This window comes from Euprymna scolopes, chromosome 13 (assembly GCF_053919585.1).
Source record: "Euprymna scolopes isolate OS-2025 chromosome 13, ASM5391958v1, whole genome shotgun sequence".
Classification (NCBI taxonomy): Eukaryota; Metazoa; Mollusca; class Cephalopoda; order Sepiida; family Sepiolidae; genus Euprymna; species Euprymna scolopes.
In genome coordinates this window covers 105,787,245-105,804,417 of record NC_136494.1, presented here as the reverse complement: position 1 = coordinate 105,804,417, position 17,173 = coordinate 105,787,245, and the positions used below count along the sequence as shown (strand labels likewise).

The following is a 17,173-nucleotide window of genomic DNA, read 5'->3' as shown; positions in this document are numbered from 1 at the left end:
TCTAAAAAATTCAGAAACATTTTATTTCCCGTCCCCCCCCCGTGCACTTAAATCGGCTTGAAATAGAAATATTTATAAATGGATCTTGTTAAAGATTACAAAGAAAACTTCAACACCAAGAAACTGTTCAATATTTGTAAACCAATTAAATTTATAAATTACTAAAAGTTTCAGTTTTGATAAGCTAAAAATTGCTACTACTTGGCAATTGCAATCTATTACTATACTAGCCTGTGTGTCCGTCGTTGCCCGGGTGTTTGTAGGTGTGTGTTGAGCAAAAAAACAGGTGACGTTGATGCTGTTGCGCCCATCGCCAAACCGGAAATGACGAATGTTTAAATTAAGGCTAATCAATCGAAAAGAGGAGGATTTTCGAAAATACCGGCAAAAAAAGCGATCCCCTCCTTGTAGAAAAGTCCCCAGTTGAAGGTGAAGAAATTAATGCTTCTAGCCAATTTTTCGATATTTGTCGTCCGAAGGTAGAGCTTCAAAACGATACCAATCTCGTGAAAATCCGTCACCTTTGTCAAAAGTTTTAGGCAGACATACATACATTTAAACAGGCAGGTGAGATTTATATTATAGACTGGGGGGGGGGGGTACCCGGCGTTGCCCGAGTGTTTGTAGGTGTGTGTGATTGTTAATGAAAACCTAAGAATAAGCGACGTAAAAAAAAAAGAAAACAAAAACGAACGTTAAAACTTAAGCGGCGGAGGGGGGAGGGGGTAATCAAAACATCGAAAAAAAAAACAAAAAAAAACTAACGTAAGGCAAATGAACGATGTTAAATGTAAAAACCGAAAAAACAAAAAGAAAACAGAAAAACGAACGTTAAGAAAAAAAAAAAAAAAACATGTGAAAAATGGCTTAAATAAGCCTGTTTCGATATTAAAATTCAAAAAATCGGTGGGTACCCGGGTGTTTTTGGGTGGGTGTGTGGTCGGTTGGGGGTGTTAATGAAAACCTAAGAATAAGCGAAGTAAAAAACAAGAACAAACAAACAAACAAAAAAAAAAACAGAAAAACGAACGTTACGTGAAAAATGGCTTAAATAACACTGGTTCAATATTAAAAATTAAAAAAAAAAAAAAAAAAAAAGACATCTCACACCACGATTCGAACACAAAACGTTTACATAATGACCCAACGCTCTAACCAACTGAGCTAACACGACGTACAGGAAATTCAGTCAGTTCTTCAACTATTTAAACTAAATCAGGTCATGACGTCATCTGACGCATGTGTAGAACCGATCTCGTCATGAGAGGACGGTTTTGTTGAAACCCCCCCCCCCCCTGTAGAAAATTGTCGATTTCAGGGTGAAAAAAATTAACGTTTTTGGCCAATTTTTCGGGCGAAGGATGGAGCTTCAATATGATACCAAGTTTGTCAATTTTTGTTCTGTCTGTCAAAAGTTTTTAACGGACACACAAACACACATTTTCGCTTTTATATTTATAGATTAAAGCAAAGTGAACTAACGTTTCTTTCCTAAAGGCTCCTTATATATAATATTGAGTATAAAGATTGATAATTGCAAATTATGAATCAGTTTCAAAAGGAAACAGAAACAAATCATATATACATACATACTACCAGACTGCCCAACATTGTCTAGTTATAAAATATGCGTAAATATATTTTAATTTATGCAGATTTTGTATTTATTATGGAGCAAATTATCTATTGATTATTATATTGTACCCAATATTAATAGTTTCGAAAGTTAATCGTAAGTGTTCCTGAGGTATAAATACCCTATCTACGTATCAAGTTTCAAGTCTGTAGACCAAATATTCAGAGAGGAGATTGGTAGAGAAGTTTTGCACATGCACGTGCACACACAGTCGCTAAGGTTCGTATGCTAAAATGTTTTCATCCTAAATTCTACATAATTATGCACAACGTAGAAATTATGGATGAATAGAATTAAGCATAATAATTAAAAGGAGACCAATCATCCAATAACAAGTAACCATAAAAAAAGAATGAATTAATGAACATTCAGTTTCCACAGGAATATGCAAATTAGTTCATCTTTATGAAGTTGCCCACATATCCATGACAGGGTATATTAAATTTATTTTAATTATTTTTCCATAAAAAATGTAGGCTTTTAATGTCAGAGCAAGAAAAACACACACACACACATATATATATATATATATATATATATAATTTCATCCACGCTAGGATTCATCAGGCATAAGCTTATGCCTGATGAATCCTAGCGTGGATGAAATGCGGAATATTTTATAACATATATATATATATATATATATATATATATATATACATACACACTTTAATAACCTCTATGCCAGAATATGCCTTGGTTCTGAGACTGGATTGTTTTAATTCCCATCAGCTATTATCGCCCATCGCTTAACTGTTTCTCTAGCTGCATCACCGTATGTCAATTCAATCACTAAGTTTGGCTTTGAACATTTAACAAAAAAAAAATTCTTTTTTTAATGAAAATCGCTCCAGACAAAGCATGAAGCAACTTGATGTAAAGAGCTTTATAAAAAAAAAAAAAAAACTAATTCAAAGTCAAAAACGAGCCAAAAATAAGTGTTCGATGGACAGATTCTGACCTGTCCCCCCTAAAAAAAAAAAAAAAAAAAAAAAAAAAATTCTTTCCCCTTTTGTCCGAAACATCATTCAGGAGAGAGATTGTTTTCAAAGTTGCTTCTTAATTACTTTATTTTGGCATTTAATTGCCCGTGAATTATTAGATATAACAATAATAAGTCTCTTCTATAGTATTCAATGATAAAATATGTCTACTTTTACATTTAGTTATGCACAGAGAATGTCTTAATAGATATGTCACAGTTTATAGTTTTGTTTTGTTTTATTGAAATCCAAATCGAATGAATTGCAGTTGTGACTAAACATTAATTACATGTTTTAGTTTAGTATCTTAGTTGTTGCCATTTTCACAATGATTTCGCATTCTTAAAGTATCTTGTCATAGTTGATAACAGAATTTCAATCTGAACCCGTCCGAAGTAGACTGAAACAGACTGTTCTTACACCTGGGATTGAACTCCTTTAATCATTGAAGTAGAATTCCCTCTAGAATATTTGGTTTTTGTCCAGAATTCCGCTTATATAAAAAAACTAAAATAAAGAAAAATCTCTGCACGTACATATGACAGAAAGAAAATATATTCCAAAAACCATTTTTAAACTATTAATGAGAATTTGTAGGCTTTATATAACAATGAATTTTGTTCAATTATCTCCTTTTGTTTCTGGGCAATTTTCAAAAGGATGAGAGAGCCCTTCCTCAGATACTCATAAAATTTGATTTTTTTAAATTGGATTTAAAGATAGAACTAATTTATTAATTTACATGATTTTTGGAATATATTTTCGTTTTATCGTAAATTTTTCTTTATTTTAATAAAAGGGAATTCTGAACAAAAATTAAATATACTTAGCCATATGTCACATCAGACAATCTAAAAAGATTAAAGAGTTTGATTCAAGATTGGCAAAAGATTACAAGAAGCACCTGAAAAAGGTTAGAAAATAAATCAAGGTCTAAAGCAAAGATAGCAACAATCAAGATGAACAATCAGAATCCTGTAATTCATGGTACAAAATTCGATTATTCAAACTAACATACTCATCCTGAGAATTATTTTCAAGGTTTCAGCCGATGTAACTACCCACCTTGTTCAGGTGTATCTTGTTTGAGGTGAGCACTGAATTCTGAACGGAACTCTTTCTTTAATACACGGGGGTAGCAAGCTCTTGTTTTGTCAGCCATAACTGGGTTAAGGTTTTAAATAATTCACATCTGAGTTCTTAGTATTGCCCACACTGAAAATTGAACCTTCAATCTCCAGAAGAGTGTCACTCAGAACTAAATTCTATTATCTGTTATACCACATATCCTTGCAAAAACCTGTGGCATAACAAGAGCATGCTACCCTTGTTGATTAAATAAACGGTTCTATTCGAAATTCCAGACAGATCAATTGAGTATCAACCACAAGTTTGAAATAGCATTGAATTGATGGATATTAACCATTCTTGTTTATAATTGAAGTAGATCCAAGTATTTCTAAAATTACTATATGACCTAGAAAAAAATTGATGAAAATAAACCTTGAATAAATCACAATATGTATTAATCCATAAAAAAAAATCCAAACAAGGAATTATAACAGAAAAATAGATTTTTAAGTATAGATTCATTTCATCAGAAGATAAACACGAGTAAAAAATATATTGATTAGCATAAATTTGAATATATAAAAATTTAACTGAACTAAAAGTAAAAAAAAGAATGAAATAGAGTAAAAGAAAAAAAAAATCAAATATCTTTATAGAATCCAACATCCTCATTCCTAGCAACTTAAAATTAGTTTCAATTCTAAAATCCAATATTATACTGAAAGATTTAGGTCATAAAAGATGGGAGAAAAAATAAAAAAGTTAAATATTGTTATCAAAATGTTCTTTAAATAATCAGACTAAATTATCCTCTACTGATAACAAAATTTTAATTTTGAATAAAATAGAATTAACCCTATTATCGTTTGTAATTAAATAAATTCACTTTAACAATTTAACTTTTTGTCTGAATTTTTGTGATAAAGAATACCTCCGTCCTTGGTGCAAAAAGCTTGTTTAATTTATCCTATGTGTGCACTTCGGCTTTATTTGCCTAAACTGTCTATTCAACATTATCGTTTCCTCACATTTTTTATTATTATTTGTACAAATAATATTAAATTATTTTTTAAAAAATCAGCATAAGTGAGCAATGCACCGGAGAAACGCACTTGAAAAATAAACAATCATGCACGTTTTCTAAAATACAAATATTACAGATCTGTCGGTTTTTACCCCCACCTACCTCCACCCCATTTCTTTTTCATCCATAAATATGCAGTAATTCATGGGAGATAACTTTAACCTATTAAAATATGGTCGCCTTGCAGATCGATTGTAAGAGTTCGAAAGATAAGGATCGTCAAACAAGTTGGAGAAAACTCAGGATTGACCGCCATTGTTATCATTTGTCTAATATTTTTAAACTACACAAGAATAAAATGAAAGACAAGGGGAAGTAACTTCGTCAAGTAAAGGGCAAATCAAGAAAATGAGTATTGGACGGTGCAATATTTTCATTTTCTCGTATAAAAGTTTTATAAAGTTTCGTATTTTAAATTTTCATTGCTGAGCGATAGAAAGATGTTGAATGGGGGATGAGGTGATTAAATTATGAGTTTAATCATGTAGTAGAATGTTTTTTGATGAGCTTCAAAGAAACGGAGTTTTGAAAGAGGAGAAGGAATAATTGCACAAGACAACACTACTATTCACCATAGTAGATATAATGAGGTTTGTTCATTAGATTAGATTTATAGGAAAAAAATTAATATACAAAATGATTATTTTCTTTTAATTTTAGATTAAGTATTTTAACTTCGAATTGATGGTTTGTTCACATTAGTTTCTTTTTTATTTATTTTTTAAAAATCTTTTGCTTGCAATTAACATTAGTTATTAATTGATATTATATAATTTTTACTTGCAGGCACTAATATTTCATACTTATGCAATAATCAGTATAAAGTGATAATTACTGTCAGTTGAAGGATTCAAATCCAGTCATAAAGGCACCTTTGTCTCTGCAATCCAGTATTCAAACCCTAGGCCACCATTAGCAGTGTCAGAAATCGGCATTAAAAATGTGATAAAAACTTGAATAATTAGACTTACTATCTTTCGAAGCTTATAACTACTTAAAAAAATGTAATTTAAATCCTAATCCTTTTTTTTTTTTCAATAAAAGGAGCAAAGACCAAATTTTAAAATAATGAAAGGTTGGATAGAAAATATGCAATATTTGTTTTTAAATGAGCACGCACAGGCACTTTGTAAACACTGTTTTTCAAAAAAATAAAATAATATTTCTATTATTAAAAAAAAAAAAAAAAAAAAAAAAAAATTTTAATAGTTTATTTTGGAAGTATATTCCATCAAGAAATTACAAACCACTTTAAAAAGAGAAATTACGAGTTTTGTATATTTCATTTGCAATTTTGTGTTAAAGATGTCAAAAATTCCAAAAAAATTCTGACACATCTAGGCCACCATGAATTATCACGGGGAAAGGAAAGAGAATTAAGTTCTACATAATATCGAAGCAAGAGAACAAATACAGAAAATTAGTTTTGAACTGGAGATGTTGGAAGATTGCTTTATGCTAAAACTGGCAGCTTATAATTCTCTTAATGATGCCTAATCCTAGTTGAAGGATTTCTATATTTTTATAAATATTAATCAGTTTTATCTTGTTTCATTTTTACGCAAGTATCAGTGTAGGTAGTGATAATTACTGATTGTGTATGTGTGAGTGAGAAAAAGAAAAAAATGTATTTTTTTTTAAATTTTATTTAAGTATAGAAAAAAATGACCAGCAGTGCTCAACTGCACATGAAAGAGCATAAAAAAGATACCATACATTAATTTGATCATCCATCGTAGCTTTACTGAACCACTGAAAACTCTACCCATGAGGCTAAGATATACCGTGCGTGATTTTTTTTTTTTTTTTTTTTTAGTCGCTGCTATGGCAATGTAACAAATGCTTCTGTGTAGCTTACTTGCTATAAATAGATTTAATTAAATTTAATTAAGACGTGTTTCAATAAGAAGATGCTGTCTGAACAATGACAAAGCAAAAAACTCCTGCAAAAGTTGTGGGAGCCTTTCCTAGTCTCACAAAAACACTCGTTCACATCTCAAACCATATTACTTGTCATATACATACGCGCACACAAACATACACGTCCACACATGCTAACGTACGCACAGATGGACAACGTCACTTCCCTTCCAAAGGAAATCCACACATGCGCAAAAGACCGCCGGAAACAATTATGAAAGCAAGAGACCAGCTGTTTCCAGCCCTTTTTTTCTGGACCAGCTCTCGAACTGAGAGGTTCGACGAACTAGCTGCCTCCCTTTCGGGCGGCGCATGCCTCACGCCACCTACTACTATGTATGGGGCACCAGCTAACAGCGAGAGACGCACACCAAACTGGACTGACTTTCTCTCATTCTCTCTCTCTCTATATATTACAATAGACTTTCCTCCACACCAGTAAACAGCAAGAGACGAACACGGACATGAACACGTGTTGTACCCTTTTCTTTCACTTGTTTCTTCGCGAAATAAATCCTAGTTCGTTTAATTCAATTTAACACGTACTTCGTCTCTTTCTCAATTCATTTTTCCTTTCCCAATTCAAATCATTTTGTACGACTGGGGGATATATATAATGTATCCACCAGTCCACTATAAAGTTTTTTTTTTTTTTTTTCTTTTTAAAATTAATTTTTCATCCGAAGGAAATGTTCAAACATCAATTAAAAAAAAAAGAAAAAAAAAAGTTTTGGATTAAAAACGAACCGAAACATTCCTCGAATGTTAATGTATGGATACACATTTTTATCACTGCTACTGGTACTTCAATAGAATTAAACTCTTATAATGCACTGTGTATTCCGATAACAAATTTTTATTTTATAAAGTTTACCTATTAATATTAATATTACTGATGTTACCTGCCTTTGTACGAGACAACCGGAAGATAACGGTGATTGTCGTCAATGACAACGTAAACGTACCAGGTTCGAATCCAGTTCGTTCCCCAGAAGCACTTTTATTTTCATTTCACGTGGTCTCTTCTAGAAAGAATAACGAATGCCAACAACAATCACACGAAATGAATGAACGATGCTCGGCAACACAACGTTCACAATTTTAACGTCCGTGTTCTTTGCATATCAAAACATCAAACCAAAGCATTATGTATTGTTTTGATTGTTCAGACAATTATTCTTATCTTGGGTGTTTTTGGCACAACGTTTCAGTCATTGAAACCTACAACGTTCGTCGAGCATAAACTCCATTTTTTTTTTTTTTTTTAACAGTGCAAGGGAGGCGACTCTAAGAAAAAGTTTTTGGGTGGGGATTATCTACCTTGGGTTGGGCGTATTTATTTATTTATTTTGTTATATAATATTTGTTTATTGTTATTTATATATTTACACCCGACGAAGATAGGTTTCAACAACCGAAACAATAAACATCGTGTCAATAACACCCAGGATGAGAATAATTATCCGAAAAATCAAAATAGAAACATTCATACCTCATCTGAACAATTTAAAACTGCATTGTGCGTTGTCAATCTCCACTGTTGTTTCTTTGTTGAAATGCATTCCCAAATTGGCTTATTAATTTTTTTTTTTTTATGACTGTGTGATTGGTAAATGTTTTTCTCATACGTAAGATTATTGTTGTTGTTGAGAACATCTCAAACTATCATTAATCATAAATACATAATTATTTTATAAGTCAATGTTTTCTTTTAAATGTCCAAGCAAATATTCAATTAAATATCATTCATAACGCGATTTATAAAACAAAATGCATCAACAAAATGCATCAACAAAACAAGGGAAATAACTTGTAACGAGTTTAAAGGGGGAACAACTCTTATTTAAAGTCTGCAAACCTTGAAATACGAAAATAAGATGTTTATTTTTAAAATAGGTTTTTTGTGTTATTAAGTATTTGTTTACAAGTGGCTGTTCAAAGTGAATTTCCACTTTATATAAAAAAAATAATTGCTTAACCCTTATTTTTTTTCTTCTAATTCTTTACTTAGTAAATTAGGTACGGCGATGTGTAAAACGTCAGTAGTACACATTTTAATAGTGATGTCACCATTTCGTGTGTTTGTGTTAATTTCTATGGATAAGCGTTCGCGTTATTATTAATGGAGTAAAAAAAAAATTTTTTTTTTTTTTTTTTTTTTTTTTTTTTTTGCTATGAATAAAAAATAATATAAAACTTACCTTTCGTAAAACAATTACATTAACGAACTACACAGACTAGAGTTAATAAAATAAAATTAATTTTAACGTATTATGTTGACACATTTATTTAAAAATAACGTTCTTTACAAGCCTCCATGCATTTTTGAAAGAAAAAAAAAAGCGCCAAACATAAGGACCAGGACCACCCTCTATCAATTTAAATAAAATCAAAACGAATTTTTTTAAGGTTGATTTTGGATTTACAATTTTTATTATCTCAATAGTCTAATTATTTTTTTATATGAATATATTTTTTTTTTATTGGAAACTTGTTATTAAAAAAAAAAAAAAAAAAATCAAGTGAAATAAATAACAGAATTTTATAATACATAATTATTTTTTAATTATTTGATCTTTTCAGCTTTAAAAAAATGTTGAAACTTATCAACACACATTTATTTTGCTTAGTTTTCGAACCATGAAATATTTGAAGGGGGGGGCACCTTAAAAAAAAAAACTATTTCCGCTAATATATTTAACAAAACTTACTTTTAATGTGCAAGTCAATTTAATAATGATTGAATATAGAAAATTTCAGGAAAATATGATTATTTGATTTTTACTAGATTTTTAAAACATGGGTGTGTGGCGCTGTGGCGGCGGACGGCTTAAAAAACATCACTACATAGGAACGTTATTTTAAAGCGTCGTTAATGTAAACACGATTTTTGTCCCGCATTTTCTTTTTGTATGCTGTAAAAAAAATTTTTTAAATATTAGTTTATTTGAAGCTTTTTCTATTAAATGGTAAAAAAGTTATGATAATAGTAAATTACGATTACATCGTGTTACATAAAGAGGGAGGGGGTAAACTGGCGTGCGTTGGAGGTACCTATAGTAAATAGGTCTATTTTTCAATCATTATTATTGATATATCCTTTTTCAGAAGGTGTCAAATTTCGAATATAGGGAACTTAGATCTGATTACCTAAAAAGATTAAATCTGGGAGAGGCGTACAGAGTAGGTTGGTTGGTTGATTTACGGCATATCAACCAACTCAGGTTATTTAATGCCGAATCTAGTTATTTTGAGGAATTGAGTATTTTAAAAAAAAATTTTTTTACGTCAGATTCTATTTAACCCATAGTTGGGACCCTAACAGGTACTACCACTCCAGGTCAGAGTGGACCTGGGAGCAATGGCAATTAAAGGGTGGCTCCACACTCCCCAAAGTCCGCAAGGTGGGGCCTCACCATCGGATATAGTTTTAGGTCATATCCAGGACCGTACAGAGTAGGAAAAATCGATGTAAAAATAGAAAGTTTTTCAGTTAGAGAGATTTAAGATAGCGTGTTCTGTTCACAGAGAAAAGGAAAAGTGATAAGAATGGACTTAAGAAAGGGAGATAATAAAGACCTGGCCAAAGGTAGGATAATTTGAATGTCAGTATGTATATATATATATATATATATATATATATATATAAGTAATGTGATTTATAATTTAAAAATTTAAAAAAAAATTTAAAATTTAAAAATCAAATTTTAATTAAATTAAAAATCAGTTTCATAAGAAGGAACAACAACAAAGTCAATTATCGTACAGACATTAGGACATTTAACTATCGAGCTTATTATATATCTAAATTACAACGAGCATTTCCTGTATTTTAATTAAACTAGTAATTTCACTATTACATTAAAATACACTTAGCTCTTTAGACTATTATTCTAATCTCCTTTAAATAAATAAATATATATATATATATATATATATATATATATATATATATATATATATATATATATATATATATATAAAAGCAAAACGGTCCACCAACACATGTCAGAATTTTGGGTGAATTTTTTGACACCCTTAACACAAAACTGCGAATAAAATATACAAAACGCATAATTTTTTTTTTTTTTTTTTTTAAGCGGGTTGTTTAATTTCTTTATGGAATATAACTTCCAAAATAAACTATTAAAGTTTTAAAAATAGAATTTTTTTTTTTTAATTAATTAATTGTTTACAAAGTGCATACGCGCGCTCATGCAGCCATTTTTTTTCTACGCAATGAATTGAATTTTACGAATTAAATTTTTTTTCAATTCTTTCAATTTAAAAATCTATCAAAAATTTTCTATGGGTTCAATATTTAAGATATTTTCACTTTTAAATGTGAAATTTTATGCTCTTTCCAGTAAACTGAATATAATATTCTAGACAAAGTTTTTAATTCACCTCCACCCTCATTTTGAAATGCCTATTAAAAAGAAAATAAATTTTCTCACCTAAGGTTTATATATCACAAATTGAAGATAAAAGATCAATAAATAAAATAATCTAATTTAAAACAAATTCTTAAAATTAAATCAAATTCTTAATGAATGGAAGCACCCATTGATTATTTTTTTATAGGCAAGTGATTTTTTGGAATTTATATATATTTTTATATTCGAAGTAAGTTAAAATTTGTTGATTTTCTTGAAATCTTTTTTAAAGAAAACTGATTTAAAAAAAAAATTGCATATTTTTCTATTAAACCTTTTATTATTTTAAAATTTGATCTTTGCTCCTTTTATTGAAAAAAAAAAAATAGGGTTTAAATGACATTTTTCAAGTAGTTATAATCTTCGAAAGATAGTGAGTCTGATTATTCAAATTTTATCACTCATTTTTAATGGCGACATCTGACACTGCTACATGATAGCATGTAAAACGTTAAAGCGAATATGATGAAGATGGTAAACAAACATTTCTGCTAATACGTTGTGTTATAACACAGTCTGTGTGCGTGTGTGTTAGATGTGTGTATAGATAATACAATCTTGAAATGAATTGCTACTTATCCTATGAAAATAAAAAATGCACCAAGAACAATAAGACGATTCGAACCTGAGTCTGTGAAGAGACCTTTTTACTTCAATTTACTTAGCAAATGCACCTACGTGAAACGAAGACTAAATTTGTACAAATACTTCAAATCCCTCCACAATATTTACCACTTGACACACATCCTCAGGAGTAAAGGGTTAGTAATAATCATAGTAAAAATAGGTATTATCCACAAAGTAGATGATTTAAGTTATCTGTGGAAATTAAATCTTCACTTGATTGACCGAATGATATAAAGCTACATCAGTTAAATATGGTATCTCGTTCTAAACACAAGTTCAAATCATGTGCGGATCTCATTTTTATTTTCGAGTTATAAAAACGGGTTCAAAATAAGATTTTATTTTTTTGTATTCTAGCATTTGTTAGTATTTAAGCTTTCCTATTATAAATGTTTATACAAATATAAAGAGAACTTAAAGTGGGGGTGGTGGGGGGATATAATTTAGATTATTTATTATGGAACTTTTATCTGAACTTTTGAGAGAAGGATCATTATATTCGGTTTCATGTCCGTTTTAGATGCTGGTATATGTTAATACTATGCTTTTTCCGAAACGTTAGCCTGTTTACTGAAAATTAGTGCTTTATGCCAAACTGATGGTTGAATATGGTTAAATTTGTGCTCATTTTTGCATTGAACTACTAATCCCTAACTGTACATCAAACCAATAACGTAATACTTAGTTCTTCTTTTTGTTGTTGTTTTTGCACCTGGTCCATACAAAATTTTAGCTATTTCGGAAGCCCAATAGTTTCCGGGAAGAAAGTGGAACAGACAGATTAGAGAAATATAATACTGATTAAGAGGTTAATATAGTTAGCCTAAAGCAGTGTTTAATGTGTATATAAAAAGGTAATTTATAGTAAGCAATAGAATGGAGAAGTGCAACGGATCAACATAAACTAAAGCAAATAACGGTGGAATGAGCTACGTAGAATCACCTTTATTAATACAATATATTAGAGTAGGAGGCTTTCTGGCATCTATGGAATTCAACAATGAAGGGATGGATTTTTACTATTTGCTGGGCAAGTCGGGATTTTGTATGTCGAAGGGGGCACAAGTGCTATGAGTTCAAAACACATTCCATTAAAATACTTGAAAAGCAGGCAAAGGGATGAAACCTGGACAGAGGTTGGATCTTGATTGACAGTGTAGGACATATTAGATTTGAAACTTTTTTTTTTTTTTTTACTCTAAGAATGGACGACAAGTGGTAAATGCCCCAGCCCATTGGCAACAATACTCCATGCATTTTTTTTTTTATTTATTTATATTTGTTTTGTATTCTTACTAATATAGATTATTTGCATCATCTTTATTTAGACAATCCAAATACAATGTTCCATGTGATTACTTATGCCATATAATGCATGATTGTCGAAAAAAAGACTTCAAAATCACCAACTCCTTAGATTTAAGTATGCAAGAAGCATACATAGAAAATGGCAGCTTTCATGGCTCTTGAATAAATCAATAGCCACCCCATAGCGTTTTACAGGGAGAGAATTAAAAAAACTCTTATGAACAGTTTTACTTTCTAATAGTTGAACAGTTACAGATGGAAACCAGCCACAATTAATCTTAGAAGGAAACAATGCTTTAACAAACAAGACGCAAGTTTGAATCTAACAACTCAACATGGTTCATATAGCAGAGCATGTACAATATAAAACAAAATGCTTAAGGAAGCAAATTGGAACAAATACATTGAGGGCAATGCCAAGGCTGCTACAAAGAAGGTGGGCTCCCTCTGGTGTGTAATTTTCTAGCACAGTAGAGAGTATCCTATATCTTTAGAAAGCTATAATTCGCCCATGCATGGAGTATTGTTGCCAATGGGCTGGGGCATTTACCACTTGTCGTCCATTCTTAGAGTAAAAAAAAAAAAAAAGTTTCAAATCTAATATGTCCTACACTGTCAACCCAGATCCAACCTCTGTCCAGGTTTCATCCCTTTGCCAGCTTTTCAAGTACTTTAATGGAATGTGTTTTGAACTCGTAGTACTTGTGCCCCCTTCGACATACAAAATCCCGACTTTCCCAGCAAATAGTAAAAATCCACCCTTCATTGTTGAGAAAGCCTTCTACTCTAATAGTTTCTTCACTCAGACTGTTAGACTTTGGAATTTCCTTCCTGTTTCTCTGACTGTACTAAGCTGCAGAAGTTTAAATGTAATGTGAACAAATCTTGCTGCTCAACTCTTCATAGTCCTCAATACAATCCCAAATAGTAGTCCCTTATGTTCTAAGTGGCAATATGTCTTGTTTGAAAAACTAAGAAAAAAAAAAAGAAAAGTAATTATAATATTTAGGACACGGCTGGAAGTAAGTAACTGCAGGTTATGAATCTGCATACACAAATGTTCAGCACTGAATATGATTATAAAAAGAATTTCCATGGATGAGCAATATATCTGAAGGTCAGAGGACATTTTGACAGAACTGTGTGTTCATAACAAACAATAATCAAGAAAAATAAATCCACATTTTAGATAAAAAATATTTTGGCTGAAAATAGTTAGCTAATTAAAAATCATTTAATTCTCCACATAATAGAAATAAAAAAAAATTCAATTTTCTAAATGTTTTAGAAAAAAAAAGGGGGGGGGGGTTCTACCCCCCCCCCCTTGAAATGTGGCTATGTTATAAATATAAACGGTGGATCCCATTAGAAAATTTCAAACGATTTATCAAATTGTAATTAACGTTCATCTAATGTTCTGACATCACTAAATACCTAACTTGCAGGAACAATCGTCACAAAGCTTGCAACTTCTTGCCAAAATATATATATGAACTTTGTCTGACTTTTTTTTTTTTTCTTTTAATTCTTACAACTTAAAACATTTTTGTTCCTATTTTGGTGAAAATGTTTAAAATGTTGCTTAATATTAATATTGTGCCCTACATATATAGAAAGAGTCATCAATGTTTAAAAATTGTGATCATTATGTATTTTCTCTGAAAACTATGTCCGGAAATTCATAATTTGGCATAATTTCCTAATGTATCATTCAACTTCAAACAGCTATGAAGTTTTAAAAAAATTGAGCTTTAGATCTATTTTTAATGATTCAGGTAGTCTAAATTTTGGGAAAAAAATTCATATTCAAAAAATCATTAATTAATCAATTAGTTTCATTTTTATAAAGATTTTTCAAAATAGCAGGTGAGAGTCACTCATCGGATACTTAAAATTTGGTTTTATTTAAAAATAAAATTGATATTTTCGTTTTGTCACGGATACATACATATGATTTTTTTTTATTTTTGTTATTTAATGAGGGAATTCTGGACAAACGCCAAAAATAATTGTAAACTCATATGCTGACTTAAAAATATATAAAGAAACATTCTGTATAGTCAAAAAATAGGAATGGTGAGGGCAATAGTTTGAAGAAAAACAAGGCAACAATTGATATTCGTTTTCTATTAAAGGAAAAAAAAAAAAAGATCTGAATAGAAAAAAAAAATGTATTCATCTTTCTAGAACAAACATTGAAAGAGTTCATTTCTTCATCGATTTATATTTTATGTAATGTGGATCATTATCTTAAATGAAAAAAAAAAAAAATGCATGCAGCTTGAATTATTGATTATGTTAATGTCACCTGTATATTTGCAAGTGTTACAAAGACAAAGGGAGATAACTAAGACTACTTTGCTAGTTGTAAACTTGGAAAAATGAAGTTGTGGCTCATCTGGTAAATCAACTTTTCAATCATTTCATACAAATTGGTGTTAAGCAAACATGTTTGAAGTAAAGATTTGTAATTATTTAGTTTATGTGAACGGCTGAATAATTCCAATGGATTGCGTTTCCAATATTAATTAATACAATCAGAGATCTTTGCTAATGCTAGGTTTTAATTGGGAAAATCTCATCCTCTTTTTTAAAAATGTCTTTTCCATTGTTTTTTTTTGTTTTTGTGTTTTTTTTTTTACCTAGATACTTAAATCATCCCTTCCAGGAGAGGTGATATTTGGGCAATTCTTTTTTGGTATGCTAATCAATGTCAGTCCACCAGTAGGAGGCATTCTGCCAATATAATTTTTCTAGAGAATAAAAGTGATCTCATTTTATTTTTACAAATGTCTTATATATTTTTAAACTAGCAAACATGAAAATATTCTTTCAATTCATTTTTTTTTAATGTCTATTTTCAAAGTAAATACACATTAAAACACAAATTTTTATCCTAAATGGAAAGTTGTGCAGCAAAATGTTCACGGTACATTTAAATTTTTGCATGTTGATACTGTCAAAGAAACAGTCAAGAAATTTCAAAAGTAAGCGGTTCAAGGAAGGAAGCTAATAGAGTACAAAGTTTTCAGACATTTAGGAATTTCTACAGTAAAGGAGTGGAACTTTGCCGTTTCTTGGAGGAAGTATTCACGTTGAGGCGGTACAAGTGTAGCATTTGGGCACCTATAGCATAAGACTGCTAGACAAATTATCGTTTGGGTGGCAATTCATGTTCAAACGTGTAACTTAAAATTCATTTTTTGTTAACTATGTTATGATTTCATACAATTTTATTCAATTAATGCAATAATGAAAAGAAACAGTAGGTTGGGTAACCGAGTCAAACTTCACAACAGTATGATTAAAAAAAATGAATATTTTGTATCACGTATATTTTATTGTTCCTATTTACTTACCTTATTATTGTTGTTGTTAGGCACAAGGTCAGTTTTTAAGGTAGGGATAATTCAGCTCCTAAAAAGGGGCACATAGGATAGGAACAAAATTTAAAATTGTCTCGGTCTAGAAGGATTTTACCACTGACCAAGGACAGAAAAAGTGTATTAGAACAGGTACTACACTTTGTTCTTGGGCAAAAGGCCAAAAATTGTTATAAAAAACGGAAAATCTCTCAAACAGTTATGGGATTTAAATTTTAACATTTTGTAAGGCATCTGATCGACTTAATTGCAAATGTCAGATTTCTTCATTGGATTGTTAAAAAAAAAAAAAGAATCACAGAAATTAAGAGAGAAGCAGCAGGGCAGAAGAGTGGTGTGAAGAACAAAAATGAAAGTACAAAGATTCCTGGGCAACACCAGGTAGATACAGATAATTTCCATTGAAACTAACCTGATGCTACCAGATAAGGCTAATGCATCAAGCACTGTTTTTTTTTATTACCCCTCCCTTTCCCAAAACTCAATCATGTTCTACAAAGCCAAATACAAATTTTCCTCTACAAAACAACCTATCATGAATAAATATTTGAAAATCTAAAAACTTATTCCAAAACTACTAGATTTAACATTAAATAACCCAAAAAGGATTGATATGCCATAAAATAAAACCAAACCACTTAAGCTAAAATCACTGGCACTTAACATAAGACAGGCATCTTACAAGCAAGAAAAAAAAAAAAACTGAGGAGGTTAGCTAGTGCAGT

General features: G+C 30.4%; 1 protein-coding gene across 3 annotated transcripts in view; it reads right to left on the bottom strand.

Moving 5' to 3' along the window:
* Positions 1-17,173, bottom strand: part of LOC145292141 (uncharacterized) — a 506,863-nt gene that overhangs the window by 107,940 nt on the left and 381,750 nt on the right. The window lies entirely within an intron of this gene.